Source organism: Macaca nemestrina, chromosome X (genome assembly GCF_043159975.1).
Source record: "Macaca nemestrina isolate mMacNem1 chromosome X, mMacNem.hap1, whole genome shotgun sequence".
In the NCBI taxonomy this organism is placed as follows: domain Eukaryota; kingdom Metazoa; phylum Chordata; class Mammalia; order Primates; family Cercopithecidae; genus Macaca; species Macaca nemestrina.
This window is the reverse complement of record NC_092145.1, coordinates 89,244,174-89,265,436: the sequence shown is the minus strand read 5'-3', so window position 1 is coordinate 89,265,436 and position 21,263 is coordinate 89,244,174. Positions and strand designations below refer to the sequence as shown.

Here is a 21,263-nt window from a genome sequence, read left to right as displayed (position 1 = left end):
TTTCAAATTTAGGTGGCATTGTTATCAGTCTCCTAAAATTATTTGCTCCTTGCCTTTTAAAGCCTGAAGTAAGACTTCCTAAGGGTTACGTAAGTAGTTTCTTAAATAGCAGGACTTAACGGGACACCTACAGCTTGGTAACATGTAGGATGATAAAAGAGCTGTTCATACCAGCTTCTATCATTAGGGTCCATTTCCTTTTATTACATGTTAATTAACACTGCTCTTCAAAATCTTCCTTTACATTAAAGAAACTTTGGTGATCAAAGCATATAGAGCACAGCCCTGCAAGTAGCTACTTTTAAAAAGAGGAGCTACTTTTAAAATCTACATTTTATGGAGATACAAGATATTCCAAAAGTTTAGTGTAATTTTAAGCTTTGATACATGTAGAAGTATAACTGCTATAAACACAAACCTTTACAAAAACTTGTTTGAATGCTTTTCTTTTTTTCTTTCTTTCTTTCCTTCTTCCCTTCCCTTCCCTTCCCTTCTCCTTCCTTCCTTCCTTCCTTCCTTCCTTCCTTCCTTCCTTCCTTCCTTCCTTCCTTCCTTCCTTCCTTCCTTCCTTTCTTTCTCTCTCTCTCTTTCTCTCTCTCTCTTCCTCTCTTCCTTTCTTTCTTTCTTTCTTTTTCTTTTTCTTTTTCTGTTTTTTAGACAGGGTCTGGAAGTTACCCAGGCTGGAGGGCAGTGGCATGATCATGGCCCACTGCAGCCTTGATTTCCTGGGCTCAAGTGATCCTCCCAACTCAGCCTCCAGAGTAGCTAGGACTACAGACACATGCAACCACATCCAGCTAATTATTTTTATTTATCATTATGTTTTTACAGACAGGGTCTCACTATGTTGCCTAGACTGGTCTTGAACTCCCATGCTCAAGCAATCCTCTCACCTCAGCCATCCGAAGTACTGAGATTATAGGCGTGAATCACTAAGTCCAGTCCATTTCTTTTGCATTTAATTTTGCATTTTTTAAAGAGATGGGGTCTCACTGTGTTGTCCAGTTTGGAGTGCAGGAGCAATTCCTATAGGCACCATTATGGTGCACTGCAGCCTCCAATACTTGACCTCAAACAGTCCTCCAGCCCCAGCCCCACAAGCAGCTGGGACTATAGGTGTGCACCACCACACTCAGCTTCATTTTGCAAATTTTGAACATAAAGCTCTTAATTGTTTGCCTCAGTCAATGTCTGCTATCTTTGAAAGTGACTGAAACAAAAGAATTAAAAGTTTACTATTCAGGAGACAAGTGCTGGGTGTGCCTGTAGTCCCAGCCACTGGCTGATGCTAGAGGATGGCTTGAGGCCAGAAGTTCTAGGCTGCAGTGCACCATGATTGCACCTGTGAACAGCCACTGCACTCCAGCCTGGACAACACAGCAAGACCTCATCTCTTAAAAGAAAAAAAACTTTCAAAGGATGTTTTTTAAAAGGTTTATGGCATTTATACTCATGCTTCAGTGACTTCGAGGGCCCAAGCTGTATTACAGTTTAAAACCGCTTTACTTTTTTTCAATTGTCACTAAGCCACCATGTTGGTTGGCATTATGAAAATATCTATTAATACATTTATTTAACAAGGGAAAAATTATCAGAAAATGAGAAGCATCATTCTTAGTTCACAAGAAATGCAACATGGATCCCAATAGAAGTAGGATAAGTCATTTATGCAACCAACAAACATATGAAAAAATGCTCATCATCACTGGTCATTAGAGAAATGCAAATCCATGTCATGCCAGTTAGAATGGTGATCATTAAAAAGTCAGGAAACAACAATGCTGGAGAGGATGTGGAGAAATAGGAGCACTTTTACACTGTTGGTGGGAGTGTAAACTAGTTCAATCATTGTGGAAGACAGTGTGGTGATTCCTCAAGGATCTAGAACTAGAAATACCATTTGACCCAGCAATCCCATTACTGGGTATATACCCAAAGGATTATAAATCATGCTACTATAAAGACACACGTGTGTTTACTGTGGCACTATTCACAATAGGAAAGACTTGGAACCAAACCGAATGTCCATCAATGATAGGCTGGATAAAGAAAATGTGGCACATATACACCATGGAATACTATGCAGCCATAAAAAAGGATGAGTTCATGTCCTTTGCTGGGACATGGATGATGCTGGAAACCATCATTCTCAGAAAACTATCGCAAGGACATAAAACCAAACACCTCATGTTCTCACTCATAAATGGGATTTGAACAATGAGAACACATGGACACAGAGAGGGAAACATCACACCGGGGCTTGTTGGGGGGTGAGGGAATAGGGGAGGGTTAGCATTAGGAGAAATACCTAATGTACGTGACGGGTTGATGGATGCAGCAAACCACCATGGCACGTGTATACCTGTGTAAAAAAACTGCACGTTCTACACATGTACCCCAGAACTTAAAGTATAATAAAAAATAAATAAATAAATAAAAGAAGTAGATACCAATAACTAATACTGCCTCTGTTTATGCCCCCAAACACGCTAAAATGCTAAAGTAATGTTTGCAAAGAATATGAATGACAAATGTTATCCAGCAGCATTTTGGTTTAAAATGATTGCCGATGACTAGCAACTTCAATGGTAACAGTAGGGAGGAAGAACGCTTCAATACCTAACTATGCTGCAGTCTGCTCCTAAGTGGCTTTGAGTCCCATGTTTTAGTAATACTGCATTGATTCTAAAGGCATATGCAGCGAAATGTGGGGAGGGAGAAAAATTGGAAAAAACATAAAAGTTACATGGTTAGTGTCTTTAAAGTCTAAAAATTAAAACTATTGTTTAAAAAACCTTACATAGTTCACAGCTATCGGCCCACATAGTAAGCAAATATCTGTGTGTGAAAGGAACCTTCACTTTGGAGTCGTTTTTGTAACTGTTTACATTTAAAAGGACAGAAGAATGTTTTGTTGCATTGACAAGGTCCCATTCTTTTCTATGGAGTATAATCCTTGTTGTCCATAAATCTCTCGAATTCGAGATCCATCCTATTGATGAAAACACTAATTTTGCCGGGTTTTGAGCAGGAAAGGTGATATTTCTCCAATCTTTGTAGATAAAGGTGCCATGACGTGACGTTATAACCCCTCATATAACCTTCTCATAGGGGCTCTACACAAGTCTTTGTCTTCACAACCTAGAAATAGCCTCTAGGTTCTGTGCTCTTTCTTTGCTAAGAGGAGCGAACAGAAAATTAAGGTTATTGTCATCTGCTAAGGAGCGAAGGTCAAAATAGTATTTGGCATAAACACTGGTAGGAACATTAATATTAAACTGAAGAAACTCAAAAAAATGCCTTTCCATTTCATTCATGTCCTCAACTGTAATGTCCTTGAAGATCTGGCAGTAGTACATATTCCATACAGCCTGATCGTCCCAAATCTTGGAGGCAAGAAGAATGGCTCCCAGACCAATCCTTTTCCAGTTAGTGGGACAAATGTCGGTTTCAGCATAAGTTAAAATTTTTTCTAAGTAAACCAAAGTTACTATTGCACATTCAGCTGTTAGCTGTGCGGCACTAAAAGGCGTATGAACAGATCTGTAAATAAATTTGTGCTCAGGATCATGCTTAAACTATTCTTCTGGAATCTTTTCTTGTGTAAGTGGATGTGATCTCTCATCAAAAATATCTAGGGATCTATTTGCATCTCGGTTCTTTATGTGGTGATATATTGCTAGGGTCACACATTTTACTGTGGTTCTAAGATTAGACTGGTTGATTGTGCTGTCATGTAGAAATATTGTTGAGCGTGAGCTATACTTTTTAGTAAGCTACCCTGGAGATACACAGTTTAAATGATTGCTCTTCCTCTTTTCTCTCACATCGGTTTGAGATTTGCGCCGGAAAATTGTGCTTGCCCTGGGATGGTCAGAATGGTTTGACTCCAAAGCTAAATCTTCCGGCATCTCGCGGTCGCTGAGGTGCTGCAGGTGGTGGCCCTCACCTTCTCCGAAATCAAACTCGGCAGGCTCCACGGCAGCAGGCGCTACCGCCACCGCGTCCCCGGACGCCGCCTCGCAGATGTCGGACGCGCGGACCCCGCGCGCCGGCCCAGCTTGGAGCTGGCATTGAGGGACACGCAACAAGTCAGTGTGTTCCCCGTGGGGCGCCTCCGCTCCTCTCCGCCGCCGTTGGCGCCTTCGCGTGTCTCCTACTCTGCCTCGCTCAGCAGCGGCCCCCTCCCCCAACAATGGCGCGGCAACACCGCGCCAAGCAGAGGCCACCTCACCCAGGGTTCACCCGTCCGCCCTGCAGCCGTGCCCCGGGCAGGGCTGGGGCCTGGGCCGCACCCCCACCCCCGCGCAGCTGCCGCCTCCCCTGAGCCGACTTGTCTGCCAAGAGAACACTTATATACTGTTGGTGGGAGTTCAGTCATGGTGGAAAGCAGTGTGGTGATTCCTCAAAGAGGTAAAAACAGAACTACTATTAAACTCAGTAATCCCATTACTGGGTATATACTCAAAGCAATAAAAATACTTCTACTGTAAAGACACATGTATGTGTATATTCACCCCAGCACTATTCACAATACCAAAGACATGGAATCAACCTAAATACCCATCAATCACAGACTGCATAAAGAAAATGTACATGTAGACCATGGAAGAATATGCAGCTATAAACAAGAATGAGATCATGTCCTTTGCAGGAACATGGATGGTGCTGGAGGCCATTTTACTTAGCAAACTAATGCATGAACAGCTAACAAAATACCGCATGCCCTCACTTATAAATGGGAGCTCAATGATTGGAACACATGGACACAGAGAGGGGAACAACAGACACTGGGGCCTACTTGAGGGTGGAGGGTGGGAGAAGAGAGACAATCAGGAAGAATAATTATTGGGTACTAAGCTTAGTACCTATGTGATGGACTAATCTTTACAAAAAAAAAAAATGACACAAGTTTACCTGTATAACAAACTTGCACATGTACCCCTGACCTAAAAAATATATATGTTTTTAATGAATTCCATGAGAAGTAAAGGAGGAGGCCTAGCCTGGCAACTCTTTGGAGTTATGATATCTGGGGATTTTAACTAATCATGGTTCAAAGTAAGACAACAGAATATTGTTGCTATGTTGCTACTAAAAAGAAATTGGAATGTCAGAGAGACCATTTTAGATTTGATGTTAGGATGCAAGGCAAGTTGCAAAATCAGAGAATGGGAAATAGTGTAGGTGAGGGTGTGTGTGGATGCATGCATCTTAAGACTGAGGTAGGATGGTGTAGGTTGGTGTGTTAGTCCGTTTTCACGCTGCTGATAAAGACATACCTGAGACTGGGCAATTTACAAAAGAAAGAGGTTTAATTGGACTTACAGTTCCATGTGGCTGGGGAAACCTCACAATCATGGCAGAAGGCAAGGAGGATCAAGTCAGATCTTACATGGACGGCAGTAGGCAGAGAGAATGAGGAAGACGCAAAAGCGGAAACCCCTGATAAAATCATCAGATTTGTGAGACTTATTCACTACCATGGGAACAGTATGGGGGAAACCACCCCCATGATTCAATTGTCTCCTACCGGGTCCCTCCCATTACACATGGGAATTATGGGAGTACAATTCAAGATGAGATTTGTGTGGGGACACAGAGCCAAACCATATTATTCCACCCCGGCCCTTGCCAAATCTCATGTCCTCATATTTCAAAACCAATCATGCCTTCCCAACAGTCCCCCAAACTCTTAACTCATTTCAGCATTAACTCAAAATTCCACAGTTCAAAGTCTCATCTGAGATAAGGCAAGCTCCTTCCACTTATGAGCCTGTAAAATCTGCAGTGGTAAACTAACATTTGTACAGCTATTTTTCCTCTGTGTGTATTTTCTGCTTTCTGGTTTGCATTAGGCTGAAAACACAGACATGGCTCCAGTCAGAAGGCTGCTGCTGAGAGTTAGAGAAACAAACAGAGCTTTTGATAGTGCCTTGGTGCTGGAGAAACAAAACAGAATATGACAGAGCCCAGTTACATGGGAAATGTAGAGAACTGAGCCTATGAATAGCTGGTTTTCGCCTTAAGATGTTTGCCAAATTCTGGAGCTCAGAAGGCTAAAAAGCTAAATAGAAAGCTTTCAGAAAGTAAAGTGAAGATTTTGCCATTAAACTATGTGAAGTCAAGGATTAAAATTCTGGACCCATCAAGGGTAAACATGCCAAATTCTCCATTGGAAACCCTGGAGAGCTAACACCCCAGAAACCAGAGGTGTTCTGGTTTACCATGAAAGAGAAAGAATAAAAATAGCCAATAGAAACAAAACAGACCCATAGATGTTTCAGATATTACTGTTATCAGACAAGGACTTTTAAATGATTATGACTAATATGTTCACGAAAATAGAAAAGAAAAAGAGAAAAGATAGATGAAATGAGGAGAATTCCAGAGAGCTAAAATCGATTTGAAAGAACCAGATGGGAATTCTAGAAGGAAAAGAGTATAAAAATTGAAATAAAGATCTCAACAGACAGATTTAAAAGCAGCTTAGACCAATGAAATGATCTAAAAGAAATGATTAGTAAACCAAAAGACATAAATATACTTCTCTCAATAGCTAACAAAATAAGTAGACAAAAACCCGGTAGATGAGATGAGAAGGTTTCATAGGTGATAGTCTGAGCAGATGACTGTTGGAAGTGTAATAAGGTATAGTATATGTGGGGTTGCTGGAGATGGGAGGTTGGGTAGGAGAAGTGGCAAAGAGAGGCAGGTCTTCAGTATTAGAGAGAGCACAGCAGAGTGGATGTCATATGTACGTTCAAATCCCAGCCTTATCACTTCAAGGTTATGAGACCTTGGGCATGTTTCTTAACCTTGGTTTCTTCATTTGTAAAATGAGGCTTAGAGTATTACCTATCTTAGAGGGTTGTTGTGAAAATCAAATTTAAATGAGACAATGTTTGTAAAGTGTGTAGATAGTGACAAGGCACATAGTAGTTACTTGACAAATGGTAGCTGCTAACATTAGATGGCCTGATATACTATGTAAGTTAGTAGTGTAAGGATTTAGATATTAAGAGCCAGGCAAAACTGTTTTCTGCCTATGTAACCTTCTATTTTAGGGGATGTAGGGAAAACTGGAACATAGAGGGAAACCTCATCCTTTTTTTCCATAAATCTGGCTTCCCATCTTTGTGGGCACAGAGTGTAAGAGGCAGTTTATGGCCCAGTATCATTTTTTGCTGGTTTTCAAAGGAACCAGGATAGAGGATAGGGCCATGTGCCAGACCTTCTTTTCTAGGAACCCTTCTCTGCAAGCTGCAGGCTTTCTGGTTGACTCACTTGGTTTCTATGGGGATACGGGTCTTGCTAAGGAGAAAGCTAGAGCACCCTGTGGCTAGAATCAGCTCCTGTTTCTGATTCTGCAGTACTAGGTGGGGGACTCCACTAAATGCTGCGGTGTGAGGTTGGGTTACAGTAGTTTGTTTCTGCTCTAACTCAGTGGATTACACTTTTTCTAAAGAGAGGTTCTGAGGTTTCATATTTTTTGTAGGATTTTTTGACAAAGGCAAAGATAGCAGATGTGAAGTAGGGGCCTGTTTTCTCAGGCCAGGTTAAACATCCTCTCAGCTTCAGGACATGACACCAAACTTGATTTTGTCAATCACTTTTGACAAACAGCCTGGTTTCTACAAGGACAGGCTTTCTGAGAAGAGTGTGAATATGTTCACAGGTATTCTGTGATTATGTTTATCATTTACAATTAGCTTAAAGGGCTTACTAAATACCTAGAATTGTTGGGAGTAAACTTGCAAAATCAAAATATTACTATGCCTTTATGATCCAAACAAACAAAAATAATAATTCTGTTAGTAGTTGCAAAGTGTAATAACATTGATTGAGTATACATTGTGCTTCTAAGGATATGAAAACACATGGATGATAAATAAAAATTACACTCACATTCTTGGGAAGACTTTGTATTGCTGTGACTAATGCACAAACATTAATTCCATGAATAGTTAAACATCACATCTATTCTCTCAAAAATAATTTCCTTTTTAGACTTTTAGGACAGTGGTGGATAGGAGGCAAGATGCAGGTTTCACTTGGATGGACAGAAGAGCATGTAGACTTTTGCTCCAAGAACTACTGCAGGAACATACCAGGAAAACCAAAGAATTCACAGACCCTTTAAAAGAAGGAATGTGCTGTGGCAAACTCTGAGAAGGAGCTGAAAAACTGAGTGCCCAAAGTGTGAGAGGGGGAAAGTCTGCCTCTGAACACACATCCTCAGTGGGGAGCCTGAAAATCCAGATCACAGGAGAAGGATTTAACCTTACCTAGAACTGAAACAAATTTAGAGAGCCAAGTGAAATATAAAAGTAGAAGAAGCAGTGGGAAGGACCCTGTAGGCACTCCTGGCCCGCAAGGAAGCCCAGAGAACCCATTTCTGACGTTATCTCACAGGGGTCTTTGGGGAGGGCTGCCAGTGGAATTGGGGAAAGACCACAGGGAGAAGGAAACTTCCAGCTGAACTTTGTAATAATTTCGACCACGTGCAAATTTTCCAAGGCAGAATCTGGGGGTGGGGGTGAACAAGAAGCACAGATAAGAGCACAGAAGCCACAGTGGGGAGGGGCAAAGCTGAAAGCCCTGTTTGCTTTCTCAGCAAGAAAATCCGTTTGCTTTCTCAGAAAGGATGCTTGTAGCCTGGGGCAAGTTCCAAGCCCTGCTCACCAGCTGCCTTGATATAAACTTGTGCCATTGGGGGAGCATGGCAGGAGTGAGATTGGCCTTTCTGCCTGAGTAGGAGCTGGGTGAGGCCTGTCACTGCTGGCTTTCCCCCACTTCCCTGGTGACCTGTATAACACAACAGAGGCAGCCATAATCCCCTGGGAACATAAGTTCATCTGCCTGGGAAACACACCCCCATCCCCCACAGCGGCCACAACAAGCCCCACCAAAGAAGAGCCTAAGGTTAGATATGCCTAACCCTTTCCCCACCTGATGGTCTTTCTTTACCCACACTGGTAGCCAAAGACAAGAAACATAATCTCTTGGGAGCTGTATGGCCCCATGCACCACCTGAGAAACCCAAGTACTTATCCAGGCAACCCTAGGGTAAGCTTGTATGCTCTCTATACTACCACAGCTGATGCTCTCTTTTGAAAGTGCCACTTCCTAGCTTAGGGGCAACCAACTTAACCACTACAGCAACTCATAACAGAACAATCCTGCCCCATGAGAGGAGAAGTCAACAGCTAATCCCACCACCTGTAACATCCTGGCTAGCCAGAGGTCCTGAGGCTATCCACATGACAATTTTACAGCCAGCACAACCAGCAGTAGAGAAAAACAGCACACTAAACAAAACTACAATCAAGGTCCCACACAGTCCACTTCACTCCCCTGTTACCTCCACTGGAGTAGGTGCTGGTCTCCGTAGCTGAGAGACCTGAAGATGGATCACATCACAGAACTCTTTGCAGACACTCCTTAGTACCAGCCCAGTGCCTGATAGCTCCATTGGTGGATAAACTCAGAAGAGAAATAACAATCACTGCAGTCTGGCTCTCAGGAAGCCCCATCCCTAGGGAAAGGGAGAGAGCATTACATCAAGGGAGCACTTTGTGGGACAAAAACAATATGAAAGTAGCCCTTGAGCCCCAAATCTTTCCTCTGATATAGTCTACTTAGATGAGAAGGAACCAAAAAAACAATTCTGGTAATATGTCAAAACAATGTTCTTTAACATCCCCAAAAAGATCACACTAGCTCACTATCAATGGATCCAAACCAATAATGAAACTTTGAATTGCCAGATGAATAATTCAGAAGGTTAATTATTAAGCTACTCAAGGAGGCACAAGAGAAAGGTGAATACCAACTTAAAAATTTTTTAATGTTAGAGGATATGAATAAAGAAATCTCCAGAGAAATAGAAAGCATAAATAAAAAACAATCACAACTTCTAGAAATGAAGGACACACTTAGAGAAATGCAAAATAAAACTGAAAGTCTCAATAATAGAATTAAACAAACAGAAGTAAAAACTTTAGAGCTGGAAGACAAGGTTTTGAATTAACCAAATCTGTCAAAGATAAACAAAAAAGAATTTTAAAAAGTGAACAAATCTTCCAAGAATTTTGAGATTATGTTAAATGACCAAACCTCAGAATAACTGGTGTTCCTGAGGAAGAAGAGAAATCTAAAAGTTTGAAAAACATATTTGAGGGAATAATTGAGGAAAACTTTCCTGGCCTTGCTAGAGATCTAGACATCCAAATACAAGAAGCTCAAAAACACCAAGAAAATTTATTGCAAAGAGATTATTGCCTAGGCACATATTTATCAGATTATCTAAAGTCAAGATGAAGGAAAGAATCTTAAAAGCTGTGAGGCAAAAGTATCAGGTAACCTATAAAACAAAACTAATCAGATTAACAGCTGATTTCTCAGCAGAAATCTTACAGGCTAGAAGGGATTGGGGTCCTATCTTTAGCTTTAAACAAAACAATTGTCAGCCAAGAATTTTGTATTCAGTGAAACTAAGCTTCAAAAATGAAGGAAAGACACAGTCTTTTTCAGACAAACAAATTCTGACAGAATCTGCGACTACCAAGCCAGCACTACAAGAACTCCTAAAAGGACCTCTAAATCTTGAAACAAAATCTGAAAATACATGAAAATAGAACCTTCTTAGTCAAAATACACAAAAATAAAACCTTCTTAAAGCATAAATCTCACAGGACTGATAAAACAATAACACAATAAAAAAATTGAAAGGTATTAAGGCAACGACTAGCATGATGAATAGAATAGTACCTCACATCTCAATACTAATGCTAAATGTAAATGGCCTAAATGCTCCACTTAAAAGATACAGAATAGCGTAATGGATAAGAATTCACCAACCAAGTATCTGCTGTCTTCAAGAGACTTACTTAACATATAAGGATTCATATAAACATAAGGTAAAGGGGTGGAAAAAGATATTCCATGCAAATGGACACCAAAAGCAGTAGCTATTCTTATATCAGACAAAACAAACTTTAAGGAACAGCAGTTAAAAAAGACAAAGAAGGATATCATATAATGATAAAAGGTCTATCACAATCTAAATATATATGCAGCTAACACTGGAGTTACCAAATTTATTAAACATTTACTACAAGACCTAAGAAGTGAGATAGATGGCAACACAATAATAATGGGGGACTTCAATACTCCACTGACAGCAGTAGACAGGTAATCAACACAGAAAGTCAACAAAGAAACAATGAACTTAAACTGAATCCTGGCCTACTTTTGAGAGCTGTGGTTTCAATGTTACAAATTTCCTATCCTTTGTATTTCTATTTGAGTCTGTTTAGTTTGTGTGTCACTCAGAGGCCGCTCTGAAAGTCTGGATGGCATTCCATACTTTGGTTCAGTTTTCATACCTTTTGGATCTTGATTCTGATCAGTTTCATTTTGGGATCTGTCAGGAGTCTGCCCAGTACTTCCTATGCAGGTTTAAAGAATCTCCCTTTCTTTTCCTAGATTCTCCTCTTACTCTCTAGTTGTAAAAGTGAGGGCATTGCCTACCACCACTGAACAGGGGTGAGAGTCCAAACTCTTCACTATGTTTCCTCTGACAATGAATTATTACAGATGGGGGGCACCACCCTGGGTCTTCTACTGCTTCCAGTTGTGGGGAAGGAGATGGACATTCTGTTCCTTCTCTATTGACAATGCTGGCATGGGAGAAAAGCACTTACCTGATTCTGCCTGCTGCTACTGGGTGGGGTACAGGAGTTAGAACTCCCTGCTTGTGTGTGCGGGCACCCTCCTAGCAGAGGCAGAAAGAGCTCACCTGGGCCTGCCTGCTGACTAAGTGAAGAGTGAGAAATAGTACTTTGTATCTGATCTCTGCTGGCACCGCAAAAAAGAGGATTGTCCATTCTGTTATGCTGTTGTATGGCTGGCATTGTTAAAAAAAAAAAAATGGTTTCTATCCTGCTTTGCTGTTCCCTTCCCTTTCCTTTGGCTAGAGAGAACAATCTTTTCTTTAGTCTTAAAAAATCTATTCTAACAAAAAATAGACCACAACATCTATCTTACGACAGCAGCAACAACAACAAAATCTATTACTGTTGGCAGTTCTTGGTTGCAGTGCCCAGCCTAGGATATATAGAAGATAAAAAAAAAAAAAAAAAAAGAAAAGAGAAAGAAAAATTCAAGGAATTCACTGTATTGTCATTCATCAAGATTGAAATATCTAGTCAGTCTGCCTTCCTCTTTTCAACTTCTTGAGTTCTTTTATAATTGTCTATTGTGTTACTTCCAGGGTTTTTAAGTGTAGTAATAGGGAAAGATCAGAGAAATGTGAATTTATGTTATTTTGATGAGAACCAAAAGCAAAAAATTATTTCATTTAAAATCTTCTCAAATGTTACTTCAATACAGGCTATATGGTATAGTGGTTAAAAGCATGGATTCTAGAACCAAACCGCCTGGTTTTAAGTAAGTCCTGGCTCTGCCACTTACTAGATGTATAAACTTGTATAAGTTATTTAGCCTTTCTCTTTCTCAGTTTTTCCATCTACAAAATGAATAATAATAGTACCTACTCCATAGAGTTTCTAGGGAATTGATTTAATATATGTAAAGTGCTTAGAACAGTGTCATAGAAGCTACAATTCTTGCATCCCATATTCCTGTTGAGAAGTTTAAGTTTAATCTGATTATTGTTCCTTTGGAGATGAGCTTTTCTTTCTTCAGCTAGCTTTTACATTTTTTCTCTTTCTTTTTAATATGCTTAAATTTTACTACGATGTGTTCAGATGCTTTACTTTATCTCCCTATTGAGCACTTTGATCACTATTCACCTGTGGTCTCTTTTCTAGATTCCAGGAAAATGTTTCCTCATTATTCATTACAATAATTTCTCCTTTTTGCCTCTTATTTTAATACTCCTATTATCTGAGAAAATTTGTCTGTCAATAGGGAGGATAGAATTGTGAGAAGCTATATTAGGATATATTAGTCCAGGTGAGAGTTGATGAGGGGCCTGACCTATGCATAATGGTGGGGCATGGATGTGAGTGACAGTGGATATAGGGGAATTATGAGGGGAGAGAAGGAGAATAACAAGAGGATCAGGCTATGTGCTATATGCTTGGACCACTGGGAGTTTGAGAGGATCATTAAAGAACACAAAAGTCTGAAAGAAGTGTCAATGATGGGGATGGAAGAGGACTTGTGAAGTCTTTGAATACACTTTTCTTTCCATCCCAGCTTGACAGAACTGTCCTGAGCCAGTTTCAATGCCATTATGTGGCTGAGAACTGAGAATCCTGGATTTGCTCCCCTGTGCCCTATACTTCTCTATTCTATGGAAAAGGCAAACATGGTTTGATCACTGCAAGTCTGAATTCTCCTATGCTAAATGTGTTTCCCACTTCCAACCAATCACCCTATCAATTATATAACCATTCTTTTCCTCACCCCTGTGAACTTCTTTTTATTCCCCAAAGTAGTGTTATACACAACCCCTCACTATCACTTCTTATCAGTAATTTTCCTCATTACATAGATGAAGAGCAGAGGCATGGAGAAATAAAGTTGCCCATCCAAGATCACACAACACATCAGTTATTATGTTGAATCTTCAGCCACATCCTAGATGAGTATGTTTATCTCACATGTCCCTATTTGAAATAAAATATACCTCACCAAGTTTGCCAGAAAATACTGGTTAATATGTCATTGAGTGCATACTCTGTGCCAGGGGTCCTTTAGTAGCTCTTAAATGTATTATATCATTTAATCCTTATAATAGTCTTAGATATTAATATCCTCATTTACAAGATAAGGAAACAGGCTGGGTATAAGTAAATAGCACAAAGTCACACAGCTTCAAAGCAACAAGAACTGATGTTTGAATAGAAGCAAGATGGTTCTGGAGCCTGTGTCTTAAATCACTATGCAATACCCTTTCTCAGACTTTGGTTGTTTATAATTCACCTTCATTTCCTGAAGAAAAAATATCCAGAATAAAATTATAGAATCTGGACTACTGTTTTTCAGACCTGGCTCTGCCACTAGAATTAAAATGTGCTATGTGACCCTGGGCCTTCTTCCTCTTCTGTAAGATGCAAATTTTGAACCAACTGAAAGCTATGGTCTCTTCTAGCAATTAGCCTGCAGTCAAACTGAACAATGGCCATTTCCTGCCTGAAACCAAAGTGCCATTCTTAAAGCTGTGGAAATCGTTCTGGAAATACCTGTGGTCTATACACTTTATGGGGTAGGGTGGGTGGGGGACCCAGGATGCAGAGCAACTACTCCAAACTTATCCCCTTTCTCTCTCTTACCTAGTTTCTAGTCATGCATACTTCTAGTCCCAGTCCATAGAAGGATGAAATGGGCTGGCCTCACCCCTATAGAAGAAGCCAGGTTCTACTACAGAGCCAGTAGGCATCTGGCACAGCAGGAGGGCAGAATCCAGAGAAGCAAGCCAGCCCAACCAGTATGCCGTTCCATGGTACCCTAAGCCAGGTTCAGGCCCTGCAGCCCTGTGTGGCCCACTTGTCTACCCAACCACAACTGGTGAGATTCTTTACTAGCGAGCACCCAACAGTTCCAAAAGGATGCCCAGGATTCAGAGTGAGTTGGATACTCCCTTTGCCCATTTAAAATGGACCCTTAAAGATCCTTACATACTCTAGCAAGAGAATGGGTTGTTAACCTCCCTAAGGGTCCTTATGATCTGAGGTTTTAAATTGCTGAGAAGGCCACCATCAGATAGCAGAGCAGAACATGTCAAACCTTGCATGCAGGCATTGACTTGTGCTCTTTCTTGCTTCACTGCCTGAGCAGATGCCTGTGAGGGCTCCCTGGCCAGTTCCATCTATCACCTCAACTTGGAGGAGAAGGATTTTTGGTGCCTCAGACCCATCTCTGAGGATGAGCTGGACACGATTGTCTTGACCTGCAGAATGACAGAAACCTGAGTGTTTGTGGTTCAGTGCTGGCTGGCTTGATTCCTTGGGGCATGCAATAGGTTCTGATGGTGACAGTGCCGTGGTGACTGGCATAGCCTGTACATTTGTTGGGTCAGGCTGCTTTTCAGGTGGCTTGGGCTGTGGCTTGGTTGGCTCACCTAGTTTATGCTGTTCCTTGCTCTACTCCTCAGTTGGTTTGGCCTGAGCCTCAGTCACCTCAACTGCTAGCTTAGCTACTTCGGTCTGTAGCTCAGCATGCTCTCTGGTCTGCTCTTCAGCTGACTTAGCCTGTGCCTTGCCCAGCTCAGTCTATACCTCACAGATTTCACCCTGAATCTTGGGGCGTTCAGCCTGCTTCTTTGCCTGGACTTCAGTCAGCTCCTCCTGTGCCTCTGTCTGATTCTCACCTGGCTCAACTTCCTTCCTGAGTGGTTGAGCCTGTTTGTTGGCTGGTATGGCCTGTTCCTCATATGGCTCAGCTGTTCTTTGGCTGGTTTAGTCTGTGCCTCAGCCTACTTTTTATCAGGTTTGGCCTGCTTTTTGGCTTGTTGAGTCTGTACTTCAGCTGGTTTGACCTGTGTGTCAGCCTGTTCCTTGGATGCCTTGGCCAGTGCCTCAGTTTGCACCTGGGATGGTACAGACCATACTTACACCCTGGATAACTTGGCTTATGCCTCAGCCTGTTTATTGGCATTTTTGGATTGCTTCTTGGCTAATTTGCCCTGTGCCACTACCTGTTCCTTAACTGGTTTCTGGGCTGGTTTGACCTGTTTTCCAGCAGATTCTGTTTGCTCCTTTGGCAGCTTCCACCTGTGCCTCAGGCTGCCCCTGGGCCTGCTGCTCATTTGCTTTGGCCTGTGACTTAGGCTGCTCATCAGCTAGCTGGGCTTGTTTCTCAGCTACTTTGGCCTGCCCCTTGGCTGCTTCAGTATGTTCCTCAGCCTGCACCTCCCATAGTTTGAACCATAACTCAGTGGGTTCAGCCTGCACCTTGACTGGCTTGGCTTGTGACTCAGCTGGTTCAACAAGTGCAGGGGCTAGTTTGACCTTTGTCTTGGGTGAGTTCACCTGTACCTCACAGTCACAGAGAGCACCAGAGTCAGCTTGAATTTTATCTTAGGTAACTTAGCCTGTACCTCAACTGGTTCAGTTAGTGCCAGGGCCATGTTGGCTTTTGCATTGGCCTTTGTCTTAGCTTTGTGGTTAGCTTGGCTAGCTTGAACTGCATGTGGGCCAGCATGGCTTTTGCATCAACTGGTTCATCCTATGTTTCCATAGGCTCAGCTTATGCATTGGCCATCTCCTGGGCAACTTCAGTCTGCATCTCTGCTGGCTGAGCCTGCTTCTTGATCTCCTGGGCTGGCTTGACCTGTGCCTCTGTCTGGGTGGGTGGGGCCTCCACTTCAGTGTCCTTCTGGGCATCTGCTTCTTTGTCTTCATCCTCCTGAAGCTGAAACTCATGACATCCTTTGATGGTCTTCAGCACTGCAGTTGAAGATTTGGGCAGAATGAGTCAGTGGGAAGGCAGAAGCAGCATATGGGAAGCAACAGAGGAGCCACATTGGCTTGGCTGTTCCCTACCAAACAAGCTGGAGACAGACCCTGCCTAAACCTGTATAGTCTTTGTTATCATTTGTCTCCATGCAGGTGGCAATAAACCCTTCCCTTCAGACTCCTGTCCCTTATTCTATTAACACCCCCAGGCATAGCAAAGCTGGAAAGGGGTCGTAGAAACCAAATCTTCCTCCTTGGTGGATTCCAACCTAGACCCTCTAAGAGAGCAGTGGAGGGTGGGGAATGATTTCTGATATTGTAAGAGGAATAGCAGAAATTGTACATTTGCCCACAATAAAGCTGCATCGCAAGCTTCACTCAAATATCAATTTTTTTTGGGCTCGGAAGCACAGCTTGTCTCATGGTGATCAAAGGCTTTGACTGGTCTTTATGTGTCTTTGAATCATGAAAAAGTGGGAAACTGGATTATTAAAAAAATTCAACCTGTTCAGCAGACAAAAATTTCCCAAATATGAGTCCCGGTGCAGGAAACATGATGAGATGGTCCTAGTGGTGGAGAGGTTGGGGGCCACAGGTGTGAGCCAAGTTCTCCTCTCAGTGGGGAAGAAATGATAGCCACCAAGACCTGGAATGGTTATAGAATTTGCTTAAATTTTCACAGAGAGTTAGACCCACAGCCCAGCAAAGTCAAAAACAAGCATAATCAGAAGTCATTCATAGCATGGTGATTTTCAACTTGTGTAGACTCAGCTTTTCTTCCAATGATAACACACATGGATGCCTATGAAAGCAATTCAAGTAGAATTATTAAGAATAAAGACTACAGTCCAAGAAGCTGCCTGATTAATTCCTTATGATCCCTTGCTCTGCCTAAGGTGTCCCTGAGGAACTTCAGGATGCTGAGAGCACAGTTGAAAAACTATGAAACCTAGTTCACCCTGCACTTCCTGCTGATGACACCGATGGGGACTCCTGAAGCCCACTTTAGAGCCAGAGCTAGGTCTAGTACCTAGGTGTACAGCTCCTCAGTTTGGTGGTATCTCCCTGCCACCTCACTGCTTTTTCTCTATAAATCATGCCTCACTGGTCAGTGAGATATGACCAAGGTATGGACAATCTGAACTTCCAGATCCTCAAAGGACAAGCTGAATCTTGGACACCTAAATAGTGGATCTCAAATGCTTACTTGTGTTTACTTGCACCCCTCCCAAGTACCCAGCCGTGGGAGGGCTTAGAGCCAAGGAAACCTGCCTTGAAGTTGCCTGGGAGGCAGGAAGTGGATTCAAAAATCTTCCTAGTGGTAGTTTCTACTACTTTCAGTATCTCACCACTGTCTAGAAACTTCTAAAGCTTTCAGAAACCTCACCACCCAACCTCCACAGTGTCCTGCCTTTTTGACTCTCTTTCACTTAATTATCCAACTAGGTTGTAAGCTTCCTGAGGGCAGGGAAAATATTTGTTTCATTTCTACATCCCTGATACCTGACATATCGTAGACAGGTTTTAATAAATATTTGTTGGCTTGAACTCAACTCTCACTACTCATATGTAGCATGCAAAATGGAGATTATTAATCTCAGGCTCCAAGTAAGTAAATTTAAATTCAGAGAAGGGGAAGTAACTCCCAGGAGCACACAGAAGGTTAAGGATATTGCTAATACTCTGCTTTCCAGCTAACACTGGCCTTCTCATGGGGTACTGGTGAAGGCTGAGGGATTTCTAGGAACCATGGGGAAGGGCCAAATGCAGTGGGAAGAGGAAACTGTAAAAGTACAGAAGTGAGGGAGTTTCTGGGAGAGAAGGCTAGAGTTCACTTTGAGAATGGACATGAGTATGGGGGAAGATGTTGGGTCCAGTGGGAGAGGCCCTGGTATTGCAACTTGAGCCTGTGTTTGTACTGTCTCTTTGTACTCTTTTGCCAGTCTTCCCATCACAGGGTTGACATCTTGCTAGTAGTTCCCAGGCATTTTCAGTACATGTCCGTCCCAGAAAAGATAAATGGTAAGAGCACATTGACAGCAAATGCAGAGCTACCTAGAGCCCAGATGGGTCCTTTTAAATTATTAACTCAGTTGCGATAACCCACAGAACAGGGGTGGAGAGTCTTTTGGGCCTGGGTGAGTACTCACTTTGGGGTTGACCAATTCAGGGAGGAAGGTGCAGAAGGCCTTAGGATTTGAGCCTATGCTGCCAGTGATCCTTGACTGTTCTTCAGGAATATATGCAGTGGAATGTATGGTGCTTTTACTGACTGGGAGAAACAGGAGGAAGGGCTAACAGTGGTTAGTTTGCTTTTTGTTGGGCACACAGAGGACCAGGATTCTTTATGTTTGATAGATCCATTAAATATAGTGACTGGAATTCTAGCCTCATCTCTCTACCCATCCACTGTTTTGATGGCTGTAAGAACAATGTATATCTCTCAGGCCTTCTCCCCAATTTATTTAGCCCTCTCTTTCTGGCTTTTCTTGCCACTGCTGGCTTCTTACTTCATATCCCATATCCCAAAAACTTGGCCTCCATGGTCTCAGGAAAGAGCTAGATACCCCAATACCCCTTCTTTGGGCTCTCACACTTGGTTAGACCCAGGGCATCCCTTATGGGAGGATTTTAGGTGAAGGAGATTCAAGAAGCTCTGTGTACTTTCTTATGCTATTATTTCCCACACTGTGAGGACCTCTTTTGCATCACCTCTGTCACCTCCTTTACTTGCTCAAATCCCCCAACACTCTGGATTCTGCAAATGCCTTTCTGACCTCTCCCTCTATAGGTAAAACAGAAATTAAGAATCTTTTTCCTACCTTATGCCCCAAGTTCAAGTACCCCTGGAGAGATCAACATCCCTTCTGCAAGAAACTTCCAGTTATGGAGGAGGCCATTTTGCTGGTGCTGTCTGGTTCTAAAACCAGAAGCTATAAGGAGGAAGCAGTGGGATCTCAGTAGATTCTGGAATACCTCAAGGGAGGTCTAGCTCTGGGATGAAGATCCCAACTGAGGTGGCATCCCAACTGAACCATACACCAAAGTCATTGCTACTTCTGACTTGTTCTCTGTACCACCTCAATCCCTCCTTCCATAGCCCTCCTTCCTTCTATCAGATTACAATTTCCTTGATAAGAGCTTTGAGCTTCACTGAAGGTTTTGGTCATCTGATATCTTAGGGTTTCACTTGTACTGGACTGGATCAAGCATCACATGACTCTCCAAAACAGTGATGGGAGCAGGTATTTACTTAAATAAGAGAAGGTCCAACTGCTGAAAGCACTTTTGACCCAATTTCTGTGGACACCAGCATGATAAATACTGTTGAGGGTGGCTTGAGATGCCACTTTTAGCTCAGAAGCTTGTGACTGTGTTGTATAAGTGGTATCCATAGGCTCCAGAGGTCTATGCTGCCCTTAGAACATCATGCCATCTAGGCATGGGTAGTTCTTCAGGGAGTCTGAGGATTAGTTCTAACCTTCCCTTTCTTGGGGATCAGATAGTATGTGATGTGAATGTGGTTAGACCCTTCCTTGTTCTGACTCCCTATTTCAAACATCCTGTTTTGATTCACTTTTTAGCCATCTCCAGGTTGATTTTTCTGCTGCTTTCTGGGGAGTCCTTCTTGGTTTTGAAGGGTGGCTGTCAACTAGAGTCAGGTGACTTGATTACAGAAGCCCTTGAAGGTCATTATTTTGCTTCCCCTCTGCTTCTATTTAGTGGACGCTTGGGTGCTCAGCATCCTCCAGAATGCTGTAGGCTTCTCCCTGTCACCATTGCTGCCCTCTTCAATTTCCTCAGGACATAGTTATAGCTTCATATGTGGGTAGGTACTGGGGGCAGTGGTGATCACTGACTCCTTTAAAATGGATGGCATGCTTGGCAGTGTTGAAGGGATCGGAAATGAGGTAGACTTGCTCAACTTGAAGAGCAGGGTTAGCACAGTCAGAGGGATGAAGCAAGATGGCTTAGACCACTAGGAAAAGGCATGCTCCAGAGGGTTAACATGGAAGGCAAAAGGGGGCTGAGGCAGTGGAGATGCTGGTGGGTAATGTTCCCACCTCTGCGTATGTCCCCAGAGATCTAACATGGGCCACCTTCTGAAGACACTGGGGCTCCAAGCCCTTGCCTAGGAACTTGGGGTGCTACAGTGGCAGCCATAGGAGCAACCATATAGAAGGTGTCCGGAGTGCAGGTGAGGGTGGCATCAGAGACAGAGGAGTAGACCATGGGATTTTGCCAGGATTAGGGGTACTGGGCTCAGAGGTATAGTGGGTAATGATGGGCTACTCAAGTGTCAGGTCCTGCTCAGATTGCTAAGTAAGCCTCCAAGCACCACCATCTCTGCCTCTGCTGGGATCCTGCGTGTCCATTCCTACCATGCCCTCTTCTTTGTGGCCTAGATCTACCTCTCAGAGCTAAGCAAAGCCCATAAGTTTTGGCATAGGATATGGCCCATGTCTGTGGGGCGGGAGGTGGGGGGGTGGGGGAGGGAGGAAGTGGGGACGAGTTCTGGATACCATGAAGAACAGGGTCATGAACTCCCAGAAGGCAATGGAGCACGTACTGGGGGCTTATGAGACAGCATTTCCTGGGCTCTGAAATCTATTTTGCCATCAATTTGCTGTGCAACTTCAGGCATAAATCTGCTTTTCTTGAGGCCCATCTGTAACTTACGGAGGTAAACTAGGAATTGTAAGGAACCTTCTGGATTTGAAGTTTTATGGAACAGTAAGTCGATGAGGCATAGGTTTTAATTCCTTCCAGGGTTTGCTTTGTTCCAGAGTTATGGATGCCTCTTTTTAAACAAGCCCAAACCTTTATTCAGTA

General features: G+C 42.6%; 1 pseudogene; it reads right to left on the bottom strand.

Moving 5' to 3' along the window:
- Positions 1 to 2,938: 2,938 nt before the first annotated feature.
- On the bottom strand, positions 2,939 to 3,926 carry LOC105476698 (cyclin-Y-like protein 1 pseudogene; annotated as a pseudogene).
- Between the last annotated feature and the right edge of the window lie 17,337 nt (positions 3,927 to 21,263).